Raw genomic sequence first — 27,170 nt, 5'->3', positions numbered from 1 at the left:
ATAAAATTTTGACAAATTTTCTATAGAAATAAAATTTTGACAAAATTGTCTAGAGAAATTAAATTTTGGCGAAATTTTCTATAGAAATAACATTTTGACAAAATTTTCCATAGAAACAAAATTTTGATAAAATTTTCTATAGAAATAAAATGTTGATAAAAATTTTCTATAGAAATAAAACTTTGATAAGAAATTTCTATAGAAAAAAAATTTTGACAAAATTGTCTATAGAAATAAAATTTTGATAAAAATTTTCTGTAGAAATAAAATTTTGCCAAATTTTCTATAAAAATAAAATTTTGATAAAAATTTTTCATAGAAATAAAATTTTGACAAAATTTTCCATAGAAATAAAATTTCGACAAAATTTTCCATAGAAATAAAATTTTGACAAAATTTTCTATAAAAATAAAATTTTGACGAAATTTTCTATAGAAATAAAATTTTGACAAAATTTTTTGTAGAAATAAAATTTCGAAAAAAAAAGTTTTTGTTGATAAAATTTTCTATAGAAATAAAATTTATATATATATATATATATATATATATATATATATATATATATATATATATATATATATATATATATATATATATATATATATATATATATATATATATATATATATATATATATATATATATATATATATATATATATATATATATATATATATGTGTGTGTTACGAACGGAATGACAAAGTTAATATACCCCCCATCCTATGGTGAAGGGTATAACAAATTTATCATACGACAAATTTTCGCAAAACTGGGTCTGATAGTGAAAAATTATCGCATGAGACAAATTTTTAGAGAACAAAATTGTGTCATGCGACAAATTTTTGCAAAAATCGGCCAGACTTGAATATTTCTATGAATTCTTGAATACCATTAGATCTTATTTTCAATTACAGTTGAATTTGATGAATTAGAGAATCTCACAAGACTAACGATCATAAACAAGGCAATAGTTAGCGATAGCAACTTAATATCTTTGCCAATATAACATCAGCATTTCAGATGAAATTACCAAATTTGCATTCTTGACTTTAGGAGAGGGTCATCCTCTTTCTAAACCGCCCTTTTTTTAAGATTCGGAAGTGGTGCAAAATAGGCACAGGAGCGAATTTAACATGGGCATGTAATAGGACGGATGTTCACAATTTCAAGAGCCGTTGCATTGAATATGAATCACTTCTTAAGGTGTGACCGAATTCAGTGTTTTGGATGTGAATTAAAAAAATTTGTGGTATTTTGATAAATATATAAATTTTCAATTTGTTTATGATTTCTAATGCTTGTCGGAAATATTTTGGATGTGAATTAAAAAATTGTGTGTCAATTTTGATAAATAAATAATTTTTAATTTTTTTTAATGAATTTTAATGCATTATCGCATTGATCTCAAATATTTTCAAAAATTCGCAATTTGTTCTACAATGGATTTAGCATTTTTTTTTGCCATAATATAAATACTTTGTACCATTTTACTAATCCTTAGTCTGTTTTTAACTTGTTTGAAGCAAAGAAAATTAAAATTACCTTTTAAAACTATTAAAAAAAGCCAGCTATAAGAAATTGAATTAAAAGAACTTCCTGAGTAGTTAAAATAAAGAATATCTTAGGGAGGACATTTTTGGAAATGATTTTAAAGTTGTACCTTTAGAAGTACTCGCAATGTTCTTTTGCTGGGTAGTTATAATGGTGGTATAAAATCAGAGGGGAAGGGGAAGTCATGATTGTGAGACATGCAATTCAGAAACCGAACAAAAACAAAAATGGAAAATTTGTTTGCTTATACTAACATCAATAGTGGCAACATTCCTCTTGGCCAAAGTATGCGGGAGAGATGAATCTTAAAGAAAATTCCAATAAGACAAATTCCTGATATGACGACAAGACCAATGTCCAACTCATTTAATATGCAAATTTCTATGAAGAAAATGCAATTTCCGACACTTGCTTAATGAATTCAAGTAACTGAACAGGAGAATACCACTTACTACAGGACTTCTAGATGGTGTCGTTTGCAGCAATTGTGTCTTCTTGTCTCAAATTATGTACACACTAAGAAAAACGGTTTAAATATAATAAAGGTGAATTAAATATTATAAAGGAGGATCGAATTAATTTTGCAATAAAATATTCAGCCAGGCCGAATCTTATGTACCCTCCACGATGGATTGCATCGAAACTTCATGTAATGTCATCCACAATCGAATTACTTGGGTTGCGGTAACACTTGCCGATGGCAAGGTATCTTAAAACTTCTTAACACCGTCTTCTCAATTGTAAGTTAGTCCATACGGGGTATATATTAAACAAATAAGGCCGATTAAATACGAAAATAATTCAGTTTGACAACATTTTCTATAAAAATAAAATTTTGACAAAATTTTCTATAGAAAAAAAAATTTAGACTAAATGTTCCATAGAAATAAAATCTTGACAAAATTTTGTATAGTAATAACATTTTGACAAAATTTTCTATAGTAAAAAAATTTGGACAAAATTTTTTTTTGTAATAAAATCTTGACAAAATTTTGTATAGTAATAACATTTTGACAAAATTTTCTATAATAAAAAAAATGGACAAAATTTTCTATAGAAATAAAATTTCGACAAAATTTTCTATAGAAATAAAATCTTGACAAAATTTTGTATAGTAATAAAATCTTGACAAAATTTTGTATAGTAATAACATTTTGACAAAATTTTCTATAGTAAAACCAGTAAGGAAAGTCTAAAGTCGGGCGGGGCCGACTATATTATACCCTGCACCACTTTGTAGATCTAAATTTTCGATACCCTATCATATCCGTCAAATGTGTTGGGTGCTATATACAAAGGTTTGTCCCAAATACATACATTTAAATATCACTCGATCTAGACAGAATTTGATAGACTTCTACAAAATCTATAGACTCAAAATTTAAGTCGTCTAATGCACTAGGGTGGAACCCAAAGTTAGTAAAAAAATATGGATAACGTTTAAATCTGAAGCAATTTTAAGGAAACTTCAAAAAAGTTTATTTATGATTTATCGCTCGATATATATGTATTAGAAGTTTAGGAAAATTAGAGTCATTTTTACAACCTTTCGACTAAGCAGTGGCGATTTTACAAGGAAAATGTTGGTATTTTGACCATTTTTGTCGAAGTCAGAAAAACATATATATATGGGAGCTATATCTAAATCTAAACCGATTTCAATCAACTTTGGCACACAAGATTGTATTACAAATTGTACTCCTAGTGCAAAATTTCAACCAAATTGGGCCAAAACTCTGGCTTCTGGGGTTATATAAGTCCATATCGGGCGAAAAATATATATGGAAGCTATATCTAAATCTGAACCGATTTCAATCAAATTTGGCACACATGACTATACTACCAATTGTACTCCTTGTGCAAAATTTCAAGCCAATCGGGATAAAACTCTGGCTTCTGGGTCCATATAAGTGCATATCGGGCGAAAGATATATATGGTAGCTATATCTAAATGTGAACCGATTTCAACCAAATTAGGCACGCATAGCAAGAATGCTAATTCTACTCCCTGTGCAAAATTTCAACTAAATCGGAGTTAAAAATTGGCCTCTGTGGTCATATGAGTGTAAATCGGGCGAAAGCTATATATGGGAGCTATATCTAAATCGGAACTGATTTCAACCAAATTTGGCACGCATAGCTACAATGCTCATTATACTCCCTGTGCAAAATTTCAACTAAATCGGAGCAAAAAATTGGCCTCTGTGGGCAAATGAGTGTAAATCGGGCGAAAGCTATATATGGGAGCTATATCTAAATCTGAACCGATTTGGCTGATATTTTGCAAGTTTTTCGAGACACATAAAATATTCGGATGTACGGAATTTGAGGAAGATCGGTTGATATACACGCCAATTATGACCAGATCGGTGAAAAATATATATGGCAGCTATATCTAAATCTGAACCGATTTTTTCCAAAATCAATAGGGATCGTCTTTGAGCCGAAACAGAACCCTGTACCAAATTTTAGGACAATCGGACTAAAACTGCGAGCTGTACTCTGCACACAAAAATACATCAACAGACAGACAGACAGACGGACAGACAGACAGACAGACAGACAGACAGACAGACAGACAGACGGACATCGCTAAATCGACTCAGAATTTAATTCTAAGACGATCGGTATACTAAACGATGGGTCTTAGACTTTTCCTTCTTGGCGTTACATACAAATGCACAAACTTATTATACCCTGTACCACAGTAGTGGTGAAGGGTATAAATATGGATAACGTTTAAATCTGAAGCAATTTTAAGGAAACTTCAAAAAAGTTTATTTATGATTTATCGCTCGATATATATGTATTAGAAGTTTAGGAAAATTAGAGTCATTTTTACAACCTTTCGACTAAGCAGTGGCGATTTTACAAGGAAAATGTTGGTATTTTGACCATTTTTGTCGAAGTCAGAAAAACATATATATATGGGAGCTATATCTAAATCTAAACCGATTTCAATCAACTTTGGCACACAAGATTGTATTACAAATTGTACTCCTAGTGCAAAATTTCAACCACATTGGGCCAAAACTCTGGCTTCTGGGGCTATATAAGTCCATATCGGGCGAAAAATATATATGGAAGCTATATCTAAATCTGAACCGATTTCAATCAAATTTGGCACACATGACTATACTACCAATTGTACTCCTTGTGCAAAATTTCAAGCCAATCGGGATAAAACTCTGGCTTATGGGTCCATATAAGTGCATATCTAAATGTGAACCGATTTCAACCAAATTTGGCACGTATAGCGACAATGCTAATTCTACTCCCTGTGCAAAATTTCAACTGAATCGGAACAAAAAGTTGGCCTCTGTGGTCATATGAGTCTAAATCGGGCGAAATCTATATATGGGAGATATATCTAAATCTGAACCGATTTCAAACAAATTTGGCACGCATAGCTACAATGCTAATTCTACTCCCTGTGCAAAATTTCAATTAAATCGGAGTAAAAGATTGGCCACTGTGATCATATGAGTGTAAATCGGGCGAAAGCTATATATGGGAGCTATATCTAAATCTGAACCGATTTCAACCAAATTAGGCACGCATAGCAAGAATGCTAATTCTACTCCCTGTGCAAAATTTCAACTAAATCGGAGTTAAAAATTGGCCTCTGTGGTCATATGAGTGTAAATCGGGCGAAAGCTATATATGGGAGCTATATCTAAATCGGAACCGATTTCAACCAAATTTGGCACGCATAGCTACAATGCTCATTATACTCCCTGTGCAAAATTTCAACTAAATCGGAGCAAAAAATTGGCCTCTGTGGGCAAATGAGTGTAAATCGGGCGAAAGCTATATATGGGAGCTATATCTAAATCTGAACCGATTTGGCTGATATTTTGCAAGTTTTTCGAGACACATAAAATATTCGGATGTACGGAATTTGAGGAAGATCGGTTGATATACACGCCAATTATGACCAGATCGGTGAAAAATATATATGGCAGCTATATCTAAATCTGAACCGATTTTTTCCAAAATCAATAGGGATCGTCTTTGAGCCGAAACAGAACCCTATACCAAATTTTAGGACAATCGGACTAAAACTGCGAGCTGTACTCTGCACACAAAAATACATCAACAGACAGACGGACAGACAGACAGACAGACAGACAGACAGACAGACAGACAGACAGACGGACATCGCTAAATCGACTCAGAATTTAATTCTAAGACGATCGGTATACTAAACGATGGGTCTTAGACTTTTCCTTCTTGGCGTTACATACAAATGCACAAACTTATTATACCCTGTACCACAGTAGTGGTGAAGGGTATACAAATAAGGACAAAATTTTCTATAGAAATACAATTTTGGTAGATTATTTTTGGGGATCGACTATATATAACTATAGACCGATATGGAGCAATTTTGGCATGGTTGTTAGCGGCCATATACTAGCGCAATGTACCAAATTTCACCACGTACCAAATTTCAGCTGGATCGGATGCAATGGTCGGATGAATTTTGCTCCTCCAATAGCTCCGGAGGTCAAATCTGGGGATCGGTTTAAATGGGGGTTATATATAATTAAGACCAGTATAGACCAATTTTTGCATGGTTGTTAGAGACCATATACTAACACCACGTACCAAATTTCAACCGGATCGGGTGAATTTTGCTCTTCCAAGGGGCTCCGGATTCAAAAGTGGGATCGGTTTATATTGGGGCTACATATAATTATGGACCGATATGGATCAATTCCTGCATGGTTGTTAGAGACCATATACTAACACCATGTACCAAATTTTAGCCAGATCGGATGAAATTTGCTTCTCTTAGAGGCTCCGCAAGCCAAATCTGGGGATCGGTTTATATGGGGGCTATATATAATTATGGACTGATATGAACCAATTTTTGCGTGGTTTTTAGAGACCATATACTAACACCACGTCCCAAATTTAAACCGGATTGGGTGAAATTTGCTCTTCCAAGGGGCTCCGGAGTTCAAATCTGGGACTCGGTTTATATTGGGGCTATCGGATGAATTTTGCTCTTCCAAGAGACTCCGCAAGCCAAATCTGGTGATCGGTTTATATGGGGGCTATATATAATTATGGACCGATATGGACCAATTTTTGCATGGTTGTTAGAGACCATATACTAACACCATGTACAAAATTGCAGTCGGATCGGATGAAAATTGTTTCTCTTAGAGGCTCTTCAAGCCAAATCAAACCATATACTCCGGAGCCTCTTGGAAGACCAAAATTCATCTGATTCAGTTGAAATTTGGTACGTGATGTTAATCTATGGCCCCAAACACCCATATAAACCGATCCCCACTAGCGCAATGTACCAAATTTCACCACGTACCAAATTTCAACCGGGTCGGATGAATTTTGCTCCTCCAATAGCTCCGGAGGTCAAATCTGGGGATCGGGTTAAATGGGGGTTATATATAATTAAGACCAGTATAGACCAATTTTTGCATGGTTGTTAGAGACCATATACTAACACCACGTACCAAATTTCAACCGGATCGGGTGAATTTTGCTCTTCCAAGGGCCTCCGGAGTTCAAATCTGTGGATCGGTTTATATTGGGGCTACATATATATACTAACACCATGTACCAAATTTCAGCCAGATCGGATGAAATTTGCTTCTCTTAGAGGCTCGCAAGCCAAATCTGGGGATCGGTTTATATGGGGGCTATATATAATTATGGACCGATATGGACCAATTTTTGCATGGTTGTTAGAGACCATATACTAACACCATGTACCAAATTGCAGCCGGATCGGATGAAAATTGTTTCTCTTAGAGGCTCTTCAAGCCAAATCAAACCATATACTCCGGAGCCTCTTGGAAGACCAAAATTCATCTGATTCAGTTGAAATTTGGTACGTGATGTTAATCTATGGCCCCAAACACCCATATAAACCGATCCCCAGATTTGACCTCCGGAGCACCTTGGAAGAGCAAAATTCGTCACATTCGGTTGAAATTTGGTACGTGATGTTAGTATAGGGTATACAACAACCATGCAGGAATTGGTTCCTATCAGTCCATAATTATATATAGCTCCCATATAAACCGATCCCCAGATTTGACCTCCGGTGCCTTTTCGAGAAGCAAAATTCATCCGATCTGTTTGAAATTTGGTAGTATATGATATTTCACAACCATGTGTGTTGAAATTTGTGGATGACAGTCTTTCGTAGAAGTTTCTACGCAATCCATGGTGGAGGGTACATAAGATTCGGCCTAGTCGAACTTACGGCCGTATATACTTGTTTTTTTATTACCATTGATGATTCATTTCTAATTTAATTATAAAAAATTCTAAAATTCGAGCTTTCTGTTATTAAATTTGGAATTTGTTTGAATTCAAATGATGGCACATAGAGGACGCTTTACAACGACATCAAGTCTTCTCGATATTTCTAATTTAATGATAAAACAATTCTATGTTTTTTCGAGCTTAATGTTTATATTTGAAATTTGCTTGAATCCACATGAGGTTGATGACACCTAAAAAACCTTTACAACGAGATCCTGGTATTTGTACGGCAAATATTTTACTTTTCTAAAATCAGAACCTAAAATTACCGTACATACTTGAAATTCAAGCAATAATGTCTGTGAATCAGTAAACTCCAATTAAGTCAACATTTTTTAACTTTGAAGTGTCTGCGGGTGTTGACTTCCAAAAGGTTTCACTGTATACGAATATACTCAATTAATTACTCATTGAACAAGTGATAAGGGCTGTCACGATCATGAACGAGAATTTCATGTACTGTTGGTGATGACATAAATTGACAAGCCACTCTAACACTTGGAAAAAAGAGATTCTCTTGATTTTTATCAAAATGCACTCGTCCATCGTCGCTCATGACAGCTGAGCGATTAGACAAGAGACAAATAAATAAAACAATTAAATTGTTAACGAAACATTATAAACTATAAAGGGCAAAACTATCATTAAATGTATATGGTTATTTTCTAGGAAATATTCAAACTAAAAAAACCTATGAAAATGTTTCATTGCGTACATGACACGAATAATAACTTGGAAATTCTCGCGTGTAAATGTGAGTACTCATTTAAATGAGTAGCTATGAATCTCCACAAGAGAGTACATATGTCATGTGTGTGTGTGTGTGGCTATGTGTATGAAATTAGAATTGATATCTGATGGTGGTAATAAATCAAAACACCATCATTGTCACACAATGTCAGAGGAAACCCCCCATTGCCTATACTACAATCCCAGAAAAAAGGCAATTAATTTGTATTACAAATTTTATTTTGATGACTACCCCATAAACTAGAAGCCTTCTTGTGTTTTTATGTGTGTGCATTTTTTGGAAAAAATAATAAAATTCACATTTAAAATCGATCATGTTTTCGATTAGAAAAGGGTAAGAATATCCGTCGAAAGGCTTAGTAGCTGAGTGTATTATATAGAGAAAGAGAGTTATAAAGGGCAAGAGTGGGAGAGAATGAGTACAATATCTCACAGCTATCATATAGCACTATGCAACATGTGTAGCTGGTACAATTGAATATTCATCCCATTCATTTGGCTGCCCGCTCATACATCTACGACTAGAAAATGATTTTAATGATTTGTGTCGTCGATTATCCCGTTGAATATTTTCCCAATTTTGTATTTCTTTTGTTTTTGTGGTCTTGGGTGTATTTTATGGGTTTGGCTTATTGGCCTTGGCAACCATGGAATAATGATGATGATTGTTGTGCCGAAGTCACATGTGCATATACCCCATCAGCATTGTCGCTATTTATCGACCCAAACAAAAAACACTCACAAGATCTTAAATATCCGATTACAGAGTCTTAATAATTCTCTATGAATATTTTCATTTATTTCCCTTATATTCATAGAATGGAAATATTAACGGATTTTGATTCATTTTTTTATACCCTCCACCATAGGATGGGGGTATATTAACTTTGTCATTCCGTTTGTAACACATCGAAATATTGCTCTAAGACCCCATAAAGTATATATATTCTGGGTCGTGGTGAAATTCTGAGTCGATCTAAGCATGTCCGTCCGTCCCTCCGTCCGTCTGTCCGTCTGTCCGTCCGTCCGTCTGTCCGGCTGTCCGTCCGTCAGTGGAAATCACGCTAACTTCCGAACGAAACAAGCTATCGACTTGAAACTTGGCACAAGTAGTTGTTATTGATGTAGGTCGGATGGTATTGAAAATGGGCCATATCGGACCACGTTTACGTATAGCCCCCATATAAACCGATCCCCAAATTTGGCTTGGGGAGCCTCCCGGAGCAGCAAAATTCATCCGATCCGGTTCAAATTTGGTACGTGGTCTTAGTATACGGTCTCTAACAACCATGCAAAAATTGGTCCATATCGGTCCATAATTATATATAGCCCCCATATAAACCGATCCCCAGATTTGACCTCCGGAGCCTCTTGGAGGGGCAAAATTCATCCGATCCGATTGAAATTTGGTACCTGATGTTAGTATATGGTCTCTAACAACCATGCAAAAATTGGTCCATATCGGTCCATAATTATATATAGCCCCCATATAAACCGATTCCCAGATTTAACCTCCGGAGACTTTTGGAGGGGCAAAATTCATCCGATCCGGTTGAAATTTGGTACCTGATGTTAGTATACGGCCTCTAACAACCATGCAAAAATTGGTCTATATCGGTCCATAATTATATATAGCTCCCATATAAACCGATCCCCAGATTTGACCACCGGAGCCTCCTGGAGGAGCAAAATTCATCCGATCCGGTTGAAATTTAGTACGTGGTCTTAGTATACGGTTTTTAACAACCATGCAAAAATTGGTCCATATCGGTCCATAATTATATATAGCCCCCATATAAACCGATCCCCAGATTTGACCTCCGGAGCCTCTTGGAGGGGCAAAATTCATCCGATCCGGTTGAAATTTGGTACCTGATGTTAGTTTACGGCCTCTAATAACCATGCGAAATTGGTCCATATCGGTCCATAATTATATATAGCCCCCATATAAACCGATCCCCAGATTTGACCTCCGGAGCCTCTTGGAAGAGCAAAATTCATCCGATCCGGTTGAAATTTGGTACCTGATGTTAGTTTACGGCCTCTAATAACCATGCGAAATTGGTCCATATCGGTCCATAATTATATATAGTTCCCATATAAACCGTCCCCAGATTTGACGTCCGGAACCTCTTGGAGGAGCACAAGTCATCCTATACGGTTGAAATTTGGTACATTTTGTCAATATATGGCCTCTAAGAGCCATGTAAAAATTGGTCCATATCGCCAAAAATAATCTACCAAAACTTTATTTCGATAGAAAATTTTGTCAAATTTTATTGCTATAGAAAGTTTTGTCAAAATTTCATTTCTATAGAAAGTTTTGTCAAAAGTTTATTTCTATACAAATGTTTGTCAAAATTTTATTTCTATAGAAAATTTTGTAAAAAATTTATTTCTGTAGAAAATGTTGTCAACATTTTATTTCTATACAAAATTTTGTCAAAATTTCATTTCTACACAAAATTTTGTCAACATTTTATTTCTATAGAATTTTTTGTCAAAATTGTATTGCTATAGAAAGTTTTGTCAACATTTTACTTCCATAGAAAATTTTGTCAACATTTTATTTCTATAGAAAATTTTTTCAAGTTTTTATTTCTATAGAAAATTTTGTCAAATTTTTATTTCTATAGAAATTTTTGTCAAAATTTTATTTCTATAGAAAATTTTGTCAAGGTTTCATTTCTATATAAAATTTTGTCAAAATTTTATTTCTATAGAAAATTTTGTCAAACTATATTGTATACGTATTTAATCGGCCTTTTTTTGTTTAATATATACCCCGTATGGGCTAACTTACAATTTAGAAGACAGTGTTAAAAAGTTTTACGATACCTTGCCATCGGCAAGTGTTATCGCAACCCAAGTAATTCAATTGTGGATGACAGCCTTTAGTAGAAGTTCCTACGCAATCCATGGTGGAGGGTACATAAGATTCGGCCTGGTTCGAATTAAATTTTTTTTAAAGAATAAAAAACACGTAAATGTGTATCTTCACAATAAATCTTAAATAAATTGAGAAACAGTGGTTTATGTTAGAGATTGTAACCACAATGTAAAAGTCTATTTTTTGACTTATTGATAATTTAAAGAAGTATGTAAAAATTTCAACCGGTTGGTATGTAATTTGCTCTTTCAAGATACAGCGGAGATCAAATCTTGGGATCAGTTTATATTGGGGCTATATATAATTATGGATTGATATGAATCAAGGGGATCCCATGAAATTTGCTCTTCCAGAACGCTCCGTAGAGCAAATCTGGGGGCCGGTTTATATATGGGTTTTATATAATTATGAACCGGTATGGACCAATTTGTACATGGTTGCTAGAGAGCATATACATATAGAAAAAATTTTTTTTGAAAAAAATTTCTATAGAAATAAAACTTTGAAAAAAATTCTAAAGATATATAATTTGGACAAAATTTACTACATATAGATATAAAATTTTGAAAAAATTTCTACAGATATGAAATTTTGACAAAATTTTCTATATAAATAAAATTTTGGCAACATTTTATAGAAAATTTATAGAAAAATATAAAATTTTAACAACGTTTTCTATAAAAGTAAAATTTTGACAAAATTTTCTATATACATAAAATTTTGACAAAATTTTCTATAGATATAAAATTTTAACAACGTTTTCTATAAAAGTAAAATTTTGACAAAATTTTCTATAGATATAAAATTTTGACAAAATTTTCTATAGACATAAAATTTTGAGAAAATTTTCTATAGGAACAAAATTTTGACAAAATTTTCTATAGATATAAAATTTTAACAAAATTTTCTATTGATATAAAATTGTGACAAAATTTTCTATAGATATAAAATATTGACAAAATTTTCTTTAGATATAAAATATTGACAAAATTTTCTTTAGATATAAAATTTTGACAAAATTTTCTATAGATATAAAATTTTGAGAATATTTTCTATAAAAATAAAATTTTGACAACATTTTCTATAGATATAAAATTTTGAAAAAATTTTCTATAGAAATAAAGTTTTGACAAAATTTTCTATAGATATTAAATATTGAAAAAATATTTTATAAAAATAAAATTTTGACAAAATTTTCTATAGATATAAAATTTTGAGAATATTTTCTATAAAAATAAAATTTTTACATTTTCTATAGATATAAAATTTTGAAAAAATTTTCTTAGAAACAAAATTTTGAAAAAAATTTCTTAAAGATATAAAACTTTGACAAAATTTTTTATAGATATAAAGTGTTGACAACATTTTCTATAGATATAAAATTTTGACAAAATTTTTATACCCTTCACCACTACTGTGGTACAGGGTATAATAAGTTTGTGCATTTGTATGTAACGCCAAGAAGGAGTAATCATAGACCAACCTTTTAGTATACGGATTGGCTTAGAATTAAATTCTGAGTCGATTTAGCGATGTCCGTCTGTCTGTCTGTCCGTCTGTCTGTCCGTCTGTCTGTCCGTCTGTCTGTCTGTCTGTCTGTCTGTTGATGTATTTTTGTGTGCAAAGTACAGCTCGCAGTTTTAGTCCAATTGTCCTAAAATTTGGTATAGGGTCCTGTTTCGGCTCAAAGACGATCCCTATTGATTTTGGAAAAAATCGGTTCAGATTTAGATATAGCTGCCATATATATTTTTCACCGATCTGGTCATAATTGGCGTGTATATCAACCGATCTTCCTCAAATTCCGTACATCCGAATATTTTATGAGTCTCAAAAAACTTGCAAAATATCAGCAAAATCGGTTCAGATTTAGATATAGCTCCCATATATAGCTTTCGCCCGATTTACACTCATTTGTCCACAGAGGCCAATTTTTTGCTCCGATTTAGTTGAAATTTTGCATAGGGAGTAGAATTAGCGTTGTAACTATGCGTTCCAAATTTGCTTGAAATCGGTTCAGATTTGGATATATCTCCCATATAAAGCTTTCGCCCGATTTACACTCATATGACAACAGAGGCCAATTTTTAACTCCGATTTAGTTGAAATTTTGCACAGGGAGTAGAATTAGCATTGTAGCTATGCGTGCCAAATTTGGTTGAAATCGGTTCAGATTTAGATATAGCTCCCATATATATGTTTTTCTGATTTCGACAAAAATGGTCAAAATACCAACATTTTCCTTGTAAAATCGCCACTGCTTAGTCGAAAAGTTGTAAAAATGACTCTAATTTTCCTAAACTTCTAATACATATATATCGAGCGATAAATCATAAATAAACTTTTTCGAAGTTTCCTTAAAATTGCTTCAGATTTAAACGTTTCCCATATTTTTTTACTAACATTGTGTTCCACCCTAGTGCATTAGCCGACTTAAATTTTGAGTCTATAGATTTTGTAGAAGTCTATCAAATTCTTCCAGATCGAGTGATATTTAAATGTATGTATTTGGGACAATATATAGCCCCCAACACAATTGACGGATGTAATATGGTATCGAAAATTTAGATCTACAAAGTGGTGCAGGGTATAATATAGTCGGCCCCGCAAGACTTTAGACTTTCCTTACTGGTTTTTAGATATAAAATTTTGAAAAAAATTCCTATAGAAGCAAAATTTTGAAAAAAAAATTTAAAGATATCAAATTTTGACAAAATTTTTTATAGAAATAAAATTTTGACAAAATTTTCTATAGGAACAAAATTTTGAAAAAAATTTCTATAAAAATAAAATTTTGACAAAATTTTCTATAGATATAAAATTTTGAGAATATTTTCTATAAAAATAAAATTTTGACAACATTTTCTATAGATATAAAATTTTGAAAAAATTTTCTATAGAAACAAAATTTTGAAAAAAAAATTTTAAAGATATAAAATTTTGACCAAATTTTTTATAGAAATAAAGTTTTGACAAAATTTTCTATAGATATAAAATTTTGACAAAACTTTCTATAGATATAAAATTTTGAGAATATTTTCTATAAAAATAAAATTTTGACAAAATTTTCTATAGATATAAAATTTTGACAAAATTTTCTATAGATAAAAAATATTGAAAAAATTTTCTACAAAAATAAAATTTTGGCAAAATTTTCTATAGCTATAAAATTTTGAGAATATTTTCTATAAAAATAAAATTTTGACAACATTTTCTATAGATATAAAATTTAAAAAACAAAATCTGTAGAAACAAAATTTTGAAAAAAAAATTTAAAGATATAAAATTTTGACAAGATTTTTTATAGAAATAATGTTTTGACAATATTTTCTATAGATATAAAATTTTGACAAAATTTTCTATAGATATGAAATTTTGAGAATATTTTCTATAAAAATAAAATTTTGACAAAATTTTCTATAGATATAAAATTTTGACAAAATTTTCTATAGATATAAAATTTTGAAAAAAATTTCTATAGGAACAAAATTTTGAAAAAATTTTCCATAGATATAAAATTTTGAAAAAAAAAAATCAAAATTTTGAAAAAAATTTTCTATAAAAATAAAATTTTGACAAAATTTTCTATAGATATAAAATTTTGAGAATATTTTCTATAAAAATAAATATTTGACAACATTTTCTATAGATATAAAATTTAAAAAAAATTCTATTGAAACAAAATTTTGAAAAAAAAAATTTTAAAGATATAAAATGTTGACAAAATTTTTTATAGAAATAAAGTTTTGACAAAATTTTCTATAGATATAAAATTTTGACAAAATTTTCTACAGATATAAAATTTTGAGAATATTTTCTATAAAAATAAAATTTTGACAACATTTTCTCTAGATATAAAATTTTGAGAATATTTTCTATAAAAATAAAATTTTGACAAAATTTTTTATAGAAATAAAGTTCTGACAAAATTTTCTATAGATATAAAATTTTGACAAAATTTTCTATAGATATAAAATTTTGAAAAAAAATTTCTATAAAAATAAAATTTTGACAAAATTTTTGTTATATATAAAATTTTGACAAAATTTTCTATAGAAACAAAATTTTGAAAAAAATGTTAAAGATATAAAATTTTGACAAAATTTTTTATAGAAATAAAGTTTTGACAAAAATTTCCATAGATATAAAATTTTAACAAAATTTTCAATTGATATAAAGTTTTGACAAAATTTTCTATAGAAATAAAATTTTTGAGAAAATTTTCTATAGAAATAAAATTTTGACAAAATTTTCTATACAAATAAATTTATGATAAAATTTTCTTTAAAAATAAAATTTTAACAAAATTTTCTATAGAAATAAAATTTTTACAAAATTCTATGGAAAGAAATATAGTTTTGACAAAATTTTCTATAGAAATATAGTTTTTTCTATAGATATAAAATTTTGACAAAATTTTTTATAGAAATAAAGTTTTGACAAAATTTTTTATAGATATAAAATTTTGACAAAATTTTCTATAGATATAAAATTGTGAGAATATTTTCTATAGATATAAAATTTTGACAACATTTTCTATATATAAAATTTTAACAAAATTTTCTATTGATATAAAATTTTGAGAATATTTTCTATAAAAATAAAATTTTGACAACATTTTCTATAGATATAAAATTTTGACAAAATTTTCTATAGGAACAAAATTTTGAAAAAATTTTCTATAAAAATAAAATTTTGACAAAATTTTCTATAGATATAAAATTTTGAGAATATTTTCTATAAAAATAAAATTTTGACAACATTTTCTATAGATATAAAATTTGGAAAAAATTTTCTATAGAAACAAAATTTTGAAAAAAATTTGTTAAAGATATAAAATTTTGACCAAATTTTTTATAGATATAAAGTTTTGACAAAATTTTCTATAGATATAAAATTTTGACAAAATTTTCTATAGATATAAAATTTTGAGAATATTTTCTATAAAAATAAAATTTTGACAAAATTTTCTATAGATATAAAATTTTGACAAAATTTTCTATAGATATAAAATATTGAAAAAATTTTCTACAAAAATAAAATTTTGGCAAAATTTTCTATAGCTATAAAATTTTGAGGATATTTTCTATAAAAATAAAATTTTGACAACATTTTCTATAGATATAAAATTTAAAAAAAAATCTATAGAAACAAAATTTTGAAAAAAAAAATTTTAAAGATATAAAATTTTGACAAGATTTTTTATAGAAATAAAGTTTTGACAAAATTTTCTATAGATATAAAATTTTGACAAAATTTTCTATAGATATAAAATTTTAAAAAATTTTCTATAGATATGAAATTTTGAGAATATTTTCTATAAAAATAAAATTGTGAAAAATTTTCTATAGATATAAAATTTTGAAAAAATTTCCTATAGGAACAAAATTTTGAAAAAATTTTCCATAGATATATATATTTTGAAAAAAAAATTCTATAGCAACAAAATTTTGAAAAAATTTTCTATAAAAATAAAATTTTGACAAAATTTTCTACAGATATAAAATTTTGAGAATATTTTCTATAAAAATAAATATTTGACAACATTTTCTATAGATATAAAATTTAAAAAAAATTTCTATTGAAACAAAATTTTGAAAAAAAAAAATTTTAAAGATATAAAATTTTGACAAAATTTTTTATAGAAATAAAGTTTTGACAAAATTTTCTATAGATATAAAATTTTGACAAAATTTTGTATAGATATAAAATTTTGACAAAATTTTCTACAGATATAAAATTTTGAGAATATTTTCTATAAAAATAAAATTTTGACAACATTTTGTCTAGATATAAAATATTGAGAATATTTTCTATAAAAATAAAATTTTGACAAAATTTTCTATAGATATAAAATTTTGACAAAATTTTTTATAGAAATAAAGTTTTATATCCATAGAAAAGTTTGACAAAATTTTTGTTAGATATAAAATTTTGACAAAATTTTCTATAGAAACAAAATTTTGAAAAAAAATGTTAAAGATATAAAATTTTGACAAAATTTTTTATAGAAATAAAGTTTTGACAAAATTTTCTATAGATATAAAATTTTAACAAAATTTTCAATTGATATAAAGTTTTGACAAAATTTTCTATAGAAATAAAATTTTTGAGAAAATTTTCTATAGAAATAAAATTTTGACAAAATTTTCTATAGAAATAAATTTATGATAAAATTTTCTTTAAAAATAAAATTTTGACAAAATTTTTTATAGAAATAAAATTTTTACAAAATTCTATAGAAAGAAATATAGTTTTGACAAAATTTTCTATAGAAATATAGTTTTGACAAAATTTTCTATAGAAATAAAATGTTGACAAAATTTTCTATAGAAATAAAATTTTGACAAAATTTTCAATAGAAATAAAATTTTTACAATATTTTCTACAGAAATAAAATTTTGACATTTTCTAAAGAATTGAAATTTTGACAAAATTCTCTATAGATATAACATTTTTACAAAATATCAATGGAAATATTAGATGAATAGCAAAGAATTCAATATAAATGAATTCTTAATTTCAATAAGGTCGTATGATCCGCTAGGTACAATAATATCCAAGACAATTTCGTAGATGAATTCGTATTATAGTGCTTAGTCTGCAACACAAGCATTCGGCTCTTGGCCTTGATTTTTTTGCCGATAATGCAGCCAAATGTTGTCAACATTTTATTTCTTTAGAGAATTTTGTCAAACTTTTATTTCTTTGGAATATGTTTTCAAAATTTTATTTCTTAGAAAATGTTGTAAAATTTTTATTTCTATAGAAAATTTTGTCAAATTTTTATTTCTATTTATAGAAAATTTTGTCAGCATTTTATTTTTACAGAAAATTTAGTAAAAACTTTATTTCTATTCAAAGTTTTTTTTTTTTTAATTGTTATTTCTATAGAAAATTTTGTCAAATTTTAATTTCTATAGAAAATTTTGTCAACATTTTATTTCTGTAGAAAATTTGTCAAAATTTTATTGCTATAGAAAATTTCGTCAAATTTTTATTTCTATAGAAAATTTTGTCAACATTTTATTTCTGTAGAAAATTTTGTCAAAATTTTATTGCTATAGAAAATTTTGTCAAAATTTTATTGCTACAGAAAATGTTGTCAAAAATTTATTGCTATAGAAACTTTTGTAAACATTTTATTTCAATAAAAAAATTTTTAAAAATTTTATTTCTACAGAAAATTTAGTCAAAATTTTATTTCTATTGAATATTTTGTTAAATTGTTATTTCTATAGAAAATTTTGTCAAATTTTAATTTCTATAGAAAATTTTGTCAACATTTTATTTCTGTAGAAAATTTTATTTCTATAGAAAATTTCGTCAAATTTTTATTTCTACAGAAAATTTTGTCAACATTTTATTTCTATAGAAATTTTTTGTCAACATTTTATTTCAATAGAAACTTTTGTCAAAATTTAATTTCTATAAAAAAATTTGTCAAAATTTTATTTCTATAGAAAATTTTGTCAACATTTTATTTCTATAGAAAGTGTTGTCAATATTTTATTTATATAAAAAATTCATAAAGTACCTCTTAGGTGGAGTGGATTATTTTGAAAAATCTTCCAAAACATCACGTATTCTACCAATCTACCGAACAGTAACAAATCTGTCATTTTCGGTAGAATTCTACCAACTGTCGCAAACGTAGACTTAGAGCAATCACTATTATAAAGTTCTTAGTATATTATGGTCTGCGATTACCAACAGAATATGAAGAAACAGGAAAAACCTTTTCACCACTGTTTTGCATTAATTTTCCATAACCCATTGTTCGAAGAGCCTCCTACATAAAAAAATAGAGAACAAAAAAATTAGGGGGTGTGTTCCTTTTCGTAAACAAAGAATAGAAGAAGAGAATGCCACATTGACTACATAGAGGAAGAATGGCCTGCACCACACCAGATTAGAGTTGATGAAAAACAAATTTGATCGTTGTGAGAAACATACATGGCCATTGGAATGTCATTTAATGGGTTAATAAATCTTCAACCAAAAGATCATTAAGCGCCATATGAGTGCCTGACTTGGAATATAAAACAAACAACAACAAAAACGATTGGTCGGACAGACAGATTGATCGAACCTCAAACATCAAAAGTGATGGCGATAACGACAGTGACAATGACTACGATGTGGCAGATGCTGATGATGATTGCCATGATTGCTATGATTCCACTCCCAAGTGACATGTATCAAATGCTTTTGATGTTTTCACAGATGATGTCGTTGAGCCTTCTCCTGATGATATGCCGCTGTCGTAGAGCCTCACAGCAAGCCGAAATCTCCAGGGAGACATAATATTGTGGGTTTGTTTGATTGATTTTGGTCGGTTTTTTGTTTTTTCTCTAGTTTTTGTTTTTTAGAATCTATCATAGGATAGTGGAGATATTTATTTTTTTCTTTTCGTTTGCAACACTTTGATATGTACGGTGGTCTTGGGGATTAACATAACTGGACTGATTTTTTTTTTTTTTTTTTGAAATATTTAGGAAAGCGAGGAGAGAGACGTCTCTCAATTTACATGTTGCTGACAAAACAACGGTAGGTACTTTGCCCGAAATTGTATAAAACATCCAAAAACATGCCCCTCTAGCTTCCATTCGAGGGTGGTTCCATAAACATCAATCCTTTCGGAAATTAGGCGATTTGTTTTTCAACATAGTCTCTTTTTAATTAAGTCCATGAATTTGACCCATTAACCACGGTTGCCACAGTTGGTAGAATTCTACCAAAAATGGTAAGTTTTTTACTGTTTGCTAGATTGGTAGAATTCTCGATGTTTTGGTAGATTTTACCAAATATTCCCCACCAACTAAGTGGTACTGCACAATTTTTCTATAAAAATAAAATGTTGACAACAATTAATAAAAAAAATATAATTTTGACAAATTTTACTATAGAAATAAAGTTTTGACAAAATTTTCTATAGCAATAATATTTTAACCAACTTTTCTATACAAATAAAATTTTGACAAAATTTTCTATACAAATAAAACTTTGAATTTTTCTCCAGAAATAAAATGTTAACAAAGTTTTCTATAGAAATAAAATTGCGACAAAAATTTCTACAGAAATAAAATGTTGACAAAATTTTCTCTAGAAAACAAAAAAAATGTTTGACAACATTTTTCTCTAGAAATAAAATTTTGACAAAATTTTCTATGGAAATAAAATTTTAACAAAAGTTTCTATTGAAATAAAATTTTGACAAAATTTTTTAAAGAAATAAAATTTTGACAAAATTTTGAAAAAATAGCATTTTGACAAAATTTTCTATTGAAATAAAATCTTGACAAAAATTTTCTACAGAAAAAAATTTGTGAAAAAATGTTCGATAGAAATAAAATTTTAACAAAATTTTCTAAAGAAATAAAATTTTGACAAAATTTTCTATAGAAATAGAATCTTGACAAAATTTTTTACAGAAATAAAATTTTGACAAAATTTTCTATAGAAATAAAATTTTTACAAAATTTTCTATGGAAATAAAATTTTGACAAAAGTTTTTATCGAAATAAAATTTTGACAACATTTTTTCACAGAAATAAAATTATGACAAAATTTTCTATAGAAATAAAATTTTGACAAAATTTTCTACCAAAATAAAATTTTGACAAAATTTTCTACAGAAAAAAAAAATTGTGAAAAATTTTCGATAGAAATAAAATTTTAACAAAATTTTCTAAAGAAATAAAATTTTGACAAAATTTTCTATAGAAATAAAAGTTTGACACAATTTTCTAGAAAAATAAAATTTGGACAAAATTTTCTACAGAAATAGAGACAATAGAGACAAATAGAGACAAAATTTCTATAGAAATAAAATTGTGACAAAATTTTCTATAGAAATAAAATTTTGACATAATTTTCTATAGAAATAAAATTGTGACAAAATTTTCTACAGAAATAGAATTTTGAAAAAATTTTCTATAGAAATAAAATTGTGACAAAATTTTCTATAGAAATAAAATTTTGACAAAATTTTCTACAGAAATAAGATTTTAATAAATTTTTTTATAGAAATAAAATTTTGAAAAAAAATTCTATAGAAATAAAATTTTCAACAAAATTTTTCACAGAAATAAAATTTAGACAAAAGTTTCTATAGAAATAAAATTTGGCAAAAGTTTCTATAGAAATAAAATATTGACCAAATTTTTTATAGAAATAAAATTTTGACACAATTTTCAAGAAAAATAAAATTTTAACAAAATTTTCTATAGAAATAAAATTGTGACAACATTTTCTATAGAAATAAATTTTTGACAAAATTTTCTACAGAATTAAAATGTTAACAAAGTTTTTTGTAGAAATAAAATTTTGAAAAAAAAAATTCTATAGAAATAAAATTTTCTATAGAAATACAATTTTGACAAAATTTTTTACCAAATAAAATTTTCAACAAAATTTTTCACAGAAATAAAATTTTGACAAAATTTTCTACAGAAATAAAATGTTGACAAAATTTTTTATAGAAATAAAATTTTGAAAAAAAAAATTCTATAGAAATACAATTGTGACAAAATTTTCTACAGAAAAAAATTGTGACAAAATTTTCGATAGAAATAAAATTTTAACAAGTATAAACGGCCGTAAGTTCGGCCAGGCCGAAGCTTATGTACCCTCCACCATGGATTGCGTAGAAACTTCTACTGAAGACTGTCATCCACAATCGAATTACTTGTGTTGCGGTAACACTTGCCGATGGCAAGGTATCTTAAAATTTTCTAACACCGTAATATATACCACATAGTCCATACGTGGCATATATTAAACTAAACAAGTCTATATGGCCGTAAGTTCGGCCAGGCCGAATCTTATGTACCCTCCACCATGGATTGCGTAGGAACTTCAACTAAAGGCTGTCATCCACAATCGAATTACTTGGGTTGCGATAACACTTGCCGATGGCAAGGTATCGTAAAACTTTTTAACACTGTCTTCTAAATTGTAAGTTAGCCCATAAGGGGTATATATTAAACAAAAAAAGGCCGATTAAATACGTATATAATATAGTTTGACAAAATTTTCTATAGAAATGAAAACTTGACAAAATTTTCTATAGAAATAAAATTTTGACAAAATTTTCTATAGAAATAAAAACTTGACAAAATTTTCTATAGAAATAAAATTGTGACAAAATTTTCTATGGAAGTAAAATGTTGACAAAATTTTGTATACAAATAAAATGTTGACAAAATTTTCTACAGAAATAAATTTTTTACAAAATTTTCTATAAAAATAAAATTTTGACAAAACTTTCAATGGAAATAAAATTTTGACAAACATTTCTATAGAAATAAACGTTTGACAAAACTTTATATAGAAATGAAATTTTGACACAACTTTCTATAGTAATAAAATTTGACAAAATTTTCTATGGAAATAAAGTTTTGGTAGATTATTTTTGGCGATATGGACCAATTTTTGTGTAATAAGTCATCGGCTATATATAACTAAAGACCGATATTGACCAATTTTTACATGGCTGTTAGAGGCCATATATTGACAAAATGTACCAAATTTCAACCGCATCGGATGACTTTTGCTATATATAATTATGGACCGATATGGACCAATTTTTGCATGGTTGTTAGATACCATATACTAACACCATGTACCAAATTTCAACTGGATCGGATGAATTTCGCTCCTCCAAGAGGCTCCTAAGGTCAAATCTGGGGATCGGTTTATATGGGGGCTATATATAATTATGGACCGATATGGACCAATTTTTGCATGGTTGTTAGAGACCGTATACTAACACCACGTACTAAATTTCAATTGGATCGGATGAATTTTACTCCTCCAAGGGGCTCCGGAGTTCAAATCTGGGGATCGGTTTATATGGGGGCTATATATAATTATAGACCGATATGGACCAATTTTTGCATGGTTGTTAGAGACCGTATACTAACATCAGGTACCACATTTCAACCGGATCGGATGAATTTTTCCCCTCCAAGAGGCTCCGGAGGTCAAATCTGGGGATCGGTTTATATGGGGGCTATATATAATTATGGACCGACATGGACCAATTTTTGCATGGGTGTTAGAGACCGTATACTTAGACCACGTACTAAATTTCAACCGGATCGGATGAATTTTGCTCCTCCAAGAGGCTCCGGAGGTCAAATCTGGGGATCGGTTTATATGGGAGCTATATATAATTATGGACCGATATGGACCAATTTTTGCATGGTTGTAAGAGGCCGTATACTAACATCAGGTACCAAATTTCAACCGGATCGGATGAATTTTGCTGCTCCGGGAGGCTCCCCAAGCCAAATTTGGGGATCGGTTTATATGGGGGCTATACGTAAACGTGGTCCGATATGGCCGATTTTCAATACCATCCGACCTACATCAATAACAACTACTTGTGCCAAGTTTCAAGTCGATAGCTTGTTTCGTTCGGAAGTTAGCGTGATTTCCACAGACGGACGGACAGCCGGACAGACGGACGGACGGACGGACATGCTTAGATCGACTCAGAATTTCACCACGACCCAGAATATATATACTTTATGGGGTCTTAGAGCAATATTTCGATGTGTTACAAACGGAATGACAAAGTTAATATACCCCCATCCTATGGTGGAGGGTATAAAAAGGCCGATTAAATATGTATATAATTAAGTTTAAAGTTTCTATAGAAATAAAATTTTGACAAAATAAAATGTTGACAACATTTTCTATAGAAGTAAAATTTGGAAAAAATGTTCTATAGAAATAAAATTTGGAAAAAATTTTCTATAGAAATAAAATTTGGAAAAAAATTTTCTATAGAAATAAAATTTTGACAAATTTTTCTATAGAAATAAAATTTTGACAAAATTTTCTATAGAAATAAAATTTTGATAAAATTTTCTATAGAAATAAAATTTTGACAAAATTTTCTATAGAAATAAAATTTTGACAAAATTTTCTATAGAAATAACATTTTGACAATGTTTTCTATGAAAATAAAATTTTGGTAGATTATTTTTGGCTCGAGTGGCAACCATGATTATGAACCGATATGGACCAATTTTTGTGTGATTGGGGATCGGCTATATATAACTATAGACCGATATGGACCAATTTTGGCATAGTTATTAGCGGCCTTATACTAACACCACGTTGCAAATTTCAACCGGATCGGATGAATTTTGCTCCTCCAAGAGGCTCCGGAGATCAAACTTGGGGAACTGTTTATATGGGGGCTATATATAATTATGGACCGATATGGAACAATTCTTGCGTGTTTGTTAGAGAACATATACCAACACCACGAAGCCACCGTCGTGCAATGGGGGCTATATATAATTATGGACCGATGTGGACCAATTTCTGCATGGTTGTTAGAGACCATATACTAACACCATGTACCAAATTTCAGCCGGATCGGATGAAATTTGCTTCTTTTAGAGGCTCGGCAAGCGAAATCGGGGGATCGATTTGGCTTCATCAGAACGATGAACAGCTAAGCTAACAGAATGCAGAGAGTTACTCAATCTTCACTAAGGTATATACTTTCATGTTCTTATTGCTGAAAGGAACTTTCGGGACATGTTCGAAGATGAGGGTGATTGAATTTCCCGGATTGGGATATTCGGGTGATACATACATATATGTATATGGGAGCTATATCTGAACCTATTGACCACGAAGTGATTTGAATCCATATGTTACGCAAACGTAATAATATTTCTGCAGGAGACTGGGATTAACTGGAGCACTGTGAGAGAGGGAGAGAAAGGAAGCCATAAGGAGGGTCATAAAGGAAGGGTATGATGAGGTAAAGGTGTTAGAAAGTTCAACAACCCGAATATTTGGGTTCAGTCAAATGTGATATCACAGTGGGTGATGATCGTCATGAAGTGCTGCTCGTCTCTATGTTTAGCCAAGTCCATACGGCGTTCCACATAGCGGTGAATCAATCAGAGAAACTTTTTCACCAGCATTAATTAGAGAGGAAAATTCGCCGCCGGAAATCTTTTTGGTGTTTGGTCGAAACTGAATGTCACAAAAACCCCATGAAATGATGGAGGTAACATAGGATTCGACCTAACCGACATTCAACTGCGAGTACTAGATGTGACAGAACTTTGTCATTGACTTGAATTCTCACAATGGCAACAACAACAACAACACCAGTGCCCACATAATCAGCATCTACTACAACCACATTGGGTACAGTTAGTTTAAATTGAAAATTGATAGAAATCATCTAACGCCGCCAACATTTGCACAAAGAGATGAACGCATCAACAATGAGTCTCATAGCCCAAGTGAAGTCAAGGCAAAAACAATAGGGATGCCATTCTTGAAATTGCAAGAATTGGATAGTACTGATTGATTCAGACAGAATCTCCTCTGGAGTTAAGGTAGCTATTGTTGTTCGTCCATCTGTTCATGGTTGTCCATTAATTGTTCTGTTTGCATTGAAGCACTTCTCAAGTCTGTAAGACATCAGCGAAATCGGTTCAGATTGTATCGCCCGATTATCCCAATCCGGGGAATTCAATAATCGTCAGCTTCGAATATATTTCGAGATTCCCTTCAGCAACAAGAACATGTTGTTGTTGTTGTAACAGTTTTTAATGTAGTTTCATCCATTTTGTTCTATGCTTGTGTAGTTCAGCTGGTAGTCAGATCAAGGAACTCTGCGACAAGGATGGGGTGTGTCCAGAGTGATCTGGTAGTGAGACGGGTAGGCTTAGCTGGGCAAGCAAAAAGGTGACGAGTGTCATGTGGCCCTTGATTACATATGGGACACATGTCAGCTACGCCGCTATCAATCACTGATAAGTATGAATTGAGGCGGATGCTCTTGCCTGATCTTAGTTGGGCCAAAACTACCCTTGTCTGCAGTGGGAGGTCTCTCTCCTCCGGTGCAATGGGCGGCGGTCGGAATCCGAGAACAGGATTAACCTTGTAGCTTCTCACCGCTTCTGCTACAGTATCCTCATGAATCCTGTTCAGACCTGTCTGGTATGCTGCCTGATCTAGAGCTCTCTTTTGTAACGCTGGATCTCTGGTTCTAGAATTCCTGGGTGGAGGTTGTCTATCCACAAGATGGTGATTCGGATGACAACTTCGATAGCAACCCCAGAGGTACTGCTTTGACAACATGTAGTTGTGTCGACACACTGGGATGATCTTGGTCTCCGCATAAAGGTGATCCAGGGTGTACTGCGGAGACATCCTGTTACGGTTCTAAGGGCAGCATTCTGACAGGTCTGTATGTTATTCCTCTGCGTATCGCTCGTTTGAGGTGTCCACACTGGCGCTGCATAGTTTATCACTGACCGGCCAATTGCCTTATATGTAGTTAACAAGGTTTCTTTGTCCGCACCCCAAGTGCTGCCGGCAAGCGACTTGAGGACCTTGTTTCTACCGCGGAGTTTATCACAAATTGCAGTGGCATGGGCGGACGACTTATAAAGGCTGTCGAATGTGACCCCGAGAATCTTGGGGTAATTTGTTGTCGGAATTGTTTCGCCATCGACTCTGACATTCAACTGCCTGCGCATTTCTGCCGTCCATGTAGTAAATAGTGTGGCTGAGGATTTGGTGGGGGATATCCCCAAGTTTCTCGCGGTGAAATAACTGGTAAGATTAGCTATGTAGACGTTCAACCGATCGCAAATGTCATCAACGCATATGATACAATCTCGACGC

Source organism: Haematobia irritans, chromosome 4 (assembly GCF_050003625.1).
Source record: "Haematobia irritans isolate KBUSLIRL chromosome 4, ASM5000362v1, whole genome shotgun sequence".
Taxonomy (NCBI): domain Eukaryota; kingdom Metazoa; phylum Arthropoda; class Insecta; order Diptera; family Muscidae; genus Haematobia; species Haematobia irritans.
The sequence above is the reverse complement of the archived record's forward strand: the minus strand, read 5'-3'. Positions refer to the sequence as shown.